We start from the raw sequence: 5,811 nt of genomic DNA on the forward strand, positions 1-5,811 counted from the left end.
TTTTTTTTGGTTTTTCTCTGGTACCAGGAACCGAACTCACGACCTTGTGCTTTCCAGGCAGGTGCTTTTGCCGCTGAGCTAAATCCCCAGGCCCTGATTCCCCTTTTTTTTTCCCAATCCCCTACCCTCCCTCCAGCCTCTCTTCCACTCCTTATTTACAAAGCTTTGCTTCCATTTATCCTTCTCTTATTATTTTTTCCTTTTCCTTTCTTCCTTTCCTCCTCCCCCCTCCATAGTTCCTCTTTCTTTTGAACAATTTCTTCTGTCTCACAATACTTTTTATGCACTTTGGTCCTTATTTATACTTTCAGTATCTCAAACCAGAGAAACAATGTGATATTTACAAGAGTGTCCGATTTACTTCATTTAAGAGCATGGTCTCAGGATGCATCCATTTATCTAGAAATGTCTTGTTTATTTTACCTTATGGCTAAGTAGTGCTGCATTGTATTTTAAAAAAAAAAAAAAACACACTTTTTTATCCATTCATCAGTTGATGGGCATCTGGATTGTTTCCAAGATTTAGCTATCACAAACTGTGCTGCTATAAACATGAGTGTGCATATATCACTGTAGTATGATGTTTTTCATTCTTCTGGGAAGATACCCAGAACTAGGTCAAGTGGGACTTCTAATCCTAGTTTTTTGAGGAATCTCCACACTGATTTCCACAGTGGCTTCACCAATCTACACTCCCACCAGCGGTGGAGTAGGGTTCCTTTCTCCCCACAGCCACTCCAGCATTTCTTATGGATTGATTTTTTAAAAATAGTCATTCTTTTTGGGGTGAGATAGAATCCCAGTATAGTTTTAGTTTGCATTTCTTGAGTGACCAGTAATGGTGAACATTTTTTCATGTATTTATTTGTGTTTGTATTTCTTCCTCTGAGAAGTGTATAGTCATCTCAGGTGCCCATTTTTTGATTGGGTCTTTAAATTTTTATGGGGGGTCTAATTTTTTCCAATTCTTCATATGTTCCAGATAGTAGTCCTTTGTCTGGGGGACAATTGGCTAAAATTTTTTCTCACCCTGTGAGCTGTATTTTCACTCTGCTGATAATTTCTTTTGCTATGCAAAAGCATTTTAATAAATAGGATGAGATCCCTGTTGTTGATTCTTTGTAGTATTTCCCATGTGATCAGGATTTTGTTCATGAAATCTTTGCCTATGCTTATGTTTTCAAGAGTTCTACTTATTCAATCTTCCAGCAAATTTAATGTTTCCCTTTTAATATTAAGATTTTTTATCCATTTCAATTTTAGTTTAGTTCATGATGAGAGATTCATTTGGAACCAGAAAAGACCTAGAATAGCAAAAGCAATCCTAGGCAACAAAGGCAAGTCAGGAGCACAATCTCTGACTTGAAATTATACTACAAAATTACTGTCATAAAAACAGCATGATACTGGCAAAAAACAGACCTGAGTATCAGTGGAACAGATTAGAAGATACAGAAACAACTCCAAATACACTCAACTATCTTTTCTTTGACAAAGGGGCCAAGCACATTCACTGGAAGAAAGATAGCCTTTTTAATAAATGGTTCTTGAAATACTGGATTTCCAAAAACTAAAACTAAACATAGACTATATTTCACACACCACTCTGTATGCTTATACAAACATATAAATATGCATAGGTTTTGTATTTCAGTGTTTTTACAAAGGTGGGATCACATAAGACACAGTGCTTTGTGACTTGCTATACCTGTGGGCCTCCCTCTGATGAGAATATACATATCTAAGTCAGTCTTTCTTAGAAGCTATTGGTAATTCCATTTATGGAGCATATTTTATTCAATCATTCCCTTTAAAGATCAATATTAAGGATCTTTCCAGACTATGCCACTAAAAATTATGATGCAATAATCATGCTTATACTTAACATGTACTTGTGGGTTTCATTCTGTGATTGCCTCATTTTTTCTTTAGCCATTGCTTAGTAATATGTTTAGATATCTCAGACTACAGAGAGTTAATTAGAGTATGGAAGACTAATGGAAGTATGGAAGATCAGTGCAGAGAAGTTTGATTCTTTGCATCAAAATTGAACCAAACCCCCATGCCTAACAAACATCTAACTCATTTCTGTCTTTAAACATTCAGCTTGAGTGTCACTAACTTGATTAACTCTCTGTCTCTCTGTCTCTCTGTCTCTCTGTCTCTCTCTCTCTCCCTCTCTCTCTCTCTCTCTCTCACACACACACACACACACACACACAAACAGAGCCACCAAGGACTCCTCTGCCTCATGAATACAGACGTTTATTTATTTTCTGTTTGCGGGTAGGAGTAAACCTCAGCTTCCTCTGTAACCACAGTTCCCTGTACAGACCTAACAGTGCTGATTGCTGACTGGCCCATGAGTGATCACTAGGACACATCCTTTTGACACATTAACCTGGCACTGTCCCCTTCCTGATGTATGACTCCACTCCTCCTGGCTATGGGATGAGCCCCCAAAACTGATTTTTACTTAGATTTTGTCTCTGTTGTCAAATTTAATCCCCATGACCGATTGCTTTTTTCCTTAAGTCCTTCACCTCCGCAGATCTCGATATTTCCTTCCACTGAATTTGTCATCTCTGGTAAGCAGTCCTATCACGTATAATACTTAGCCATCTACTAAAACGTATGCCTCTCCACCATGTTCATGGTTATAGAATTGGCACTGGGAAGTGGCTAAACAGACAAGGACACTCCCAGCCTCCAGCACACTTGCATGTCATGTGACCCCATGACTGACTGTCACCAATGAAATGTCAGTGTTATAGTGTGTTTGAACTCCAGCCAAGGCTTTGAGGAGGGGTGTGCCTCAGGATGTGCTACTGGTGAAGCCACAGGATGGAAGGGATCAGAGTACCCGAGTCACTCGGTGGTGAGAGCTGCCTGTCATCCAATAAGATTTACTTCAGACTGTTACAGAAGTGAGAAATAAACTATGATAGCTTTTGAGTCATCATGCTTTTGAATCTCTTTGTTGCAACAGCTAGCATTATATTAATGAATGCAAATCCTTAGCAAGGCAGCTACAGCCCCTTAAGAAAAAGCCAAACACAGCCCCAGGTCTCTGAAGACAAACCCTGTGTTCTGAATCAACACGCCACAGTGTCTCTTTCCTCTAGAAAATCTGTGTCAATGACTTGCCCTTTCTCAGTTCATGGACCTTATCAGTTTACTTTAAATCCCTACTACCATGCCATAGCCATGGGTACAGAAATGAAAATGTCAAAACGAGATCTTTCATGAAAATGAATTCTTACTATAAACAAGAATGTGGATTTTGTGATGGTACCAGAAGCAAAAATATTTTTCAAGTAACCACAGCACCCCTTTTTGAGATCTAGAAAACCTTGGGCTTCTACCATCCTCAAGGCAACACTTTGATTATTGCAACCTCCACCGAATTCTGACACTTATAAAATGCAATTACCTTTCACACTGGCATTCATTTATTTTTCCTAAATAAGATGTGACACATTCATTATGAGATAGATTGATGGGTAATGAGTTTTTCAAGATATTTTAATTGAAGCTTACAGTGGTTAGCATAAATTAATATTGTATTAAATAATTTATGAATTAATGGTCTGGCTATGCAAAATGAGTGTCCTTCTGATTTCTGAGTGAGAATGTAAAAGGCCTCTCATTTTAGTAGTTTTGGTAGACAACAACTCACCAAGAATAATCGGTTGTTATAAATTCTTTCCTGTAGCACACTTCCATTTTTACGTTTCTCTGTTCTAGAATAACGCTCAGCCCATGGTTGTAATGCAGCCTTTGCTTTGAAAACTATTAAATCCACTTTCCTACATCAAAGTCTAAAAGCACAAAGTAGAAAAGTGATACTTATGGGGAAAGTAATTCTATTTTCAGCCTTTAGACTGGAGATTCAAATTTTCTCATTTATAAGATCCTTTCTCATTTTATATTCAGTCAATACCTTATTTGTTTTTTTGACTTTTCAGAAAATAGCGGTATGTGTCCTAACTCTGGTAAGGCAAAGACAAGGTTGGAAGTGGGTTCTTTAATTTTCTGCTTCATAAAGTTACTTCCTTTCCCCCGTCTGTTAGTTCTTAGGAGAATTACAGCCAGTACTGACGTGCATTCTCACCTGGCAAGGGGCTTTTTAGGTCACAGAACATCCTCATATGTGAGAGACAGCGTTTGAAAGAGTCAGAAACCCATCCTTCACCTTGTGAGCAATGTAACTGAGAGCTCAAGGTGAAAGCACCAAGGACACTTCCAGGCAAGGTGAGAAAGGGCTTTCCTATTTGTCATAAAGCATCCGTTTCCTCTTTCCAGTGAACCGAAGAACGGTTGTCCCTGCTTTCAAGAAGGCTGATTTTAAAATGTGTCACCATCTCAGATGCAAATTAGATTGAGAACAGAGCACCTGGCAACTTCGTTGGGCTAAGTAATTTTTAAAGGAAGTAATGAATGCCTCTGGAAGAACAAGTAGGTGTGGGGATATTTGTATGGGAGTAATAAATCCATCTTTCTGCAATTCTGACTAAATCAAGAGTGGGAGTGAAAGAGTGCAGACCTTTCTGGAGTTCCCAACCTTCTTATCACACTTCTAGTGAGAGTTCTGGTGTTTAGGAAGATGGCAGCTTCAACTGCCTGGACGTGGCCAAGAGCGGGAAAGGAAACCTGGTGAAAGATGAGGACTGCGGAGAAGGGAAGAGCTGCTCCATGTGAGGCCTGACCTGCATGGCGCCCCCAGACCTGGGCAGTTTGACTGCAGGCCTTGCCAAGACTGTCTCCTCCAGGCACACATTGGTGCCTGGCACCTACTGGCTAAATAATCACCTGCTGAGAGTTTCCTCCTGCAGAGTTAGAACCAGAGAACTCCCAGCCTCCTTGTCACCGGACTTGCCAGGAAGTTGGTCTTCCATCACACAGTAGGACTCATGAACAGGGCCCAACCCCAGGAGTGCTGAGGCCTAGAGATTTATCAAAGGCAGCCTTAAAAGGCTGAATGGTTGTAGTTTTATGCATTTTGTAGCCAGTATGTAAACAGACACTTTACTCTGGTGATAAAACACTTGCTTAGAATATGTGAGGTCTGTGGATTCGCTCCCCAGCACTGCAAGAAAACAAACAAAAAACCTGTTTCGAGTCTCCTTTACTTCCCAAACTGATCTTGGAGGCTACCTCCTCCCAAACACTGAGGTAAAACTCCCCTAAGAAATGTAAACTTACATGATTTGTAGGGAAGGGGTGAAGCCAGCAATAACAAATGAAACAAGATTTTGAATGATACCCTTTCTGGTCACACTTGAAGTTTGTTGTCCTTTGCCCTGATAAGAGAGTCCTTGCTCAGAGCGATTTTGTGGTTCACTGAATCATTTCTGTTTTCAGGGACTGTGATTCAACTGAATGCCAGCGTGGTGGTCAGAGAAGCCACAGAAGACTTCAGGTTTGGGTAGAAGAAAATGGCCCGAACCAAGCAGACTGCTCCTAAGGCCACTGGTGAGAAAGCCCCTCAAAACAGCTGGCCACTAACACTGCCAGGAAAAGCGCTCCCTCGGCCAGCAGGGTGAAGAAACCTCAACCCTACAGGCCTGGTGCAGAAATCTACAGAGCTTTTCATTCAGATGCTGCCTTTCCAGAAGTTGCCCAGCATTTCAAATCTGACTTGAAGTTTCACAGTGCAGCCATTGGTGCCCTTCAGGAGGCTGGTGATGCATACCTGGGGGCTTATTTGGAGATACTAATCTGTGTGCTATCCACACTGAGAGTCACCACCATGCCCAAAGGCTTCCACCTGGCCCTCCAGATACAGGGAGAGAGCATAAGTGAAGGCAA

This window comes from Chinchilla lanigera, unplaced genomic scaffold (assembly GCF_000276665.1).
Source record: "Chinchilla lanigera isolate Chin_1 unplaced genomic scaffold, ChiLan1.0 scaffold00047, whole genome shotgun sequence".
Lineage (NCBI taxonomy): Eukaryota > Metazoa > Chordata > Mammalia > Rodentia > Chinchillidae > Chinchilla > Chinchilla lanigera.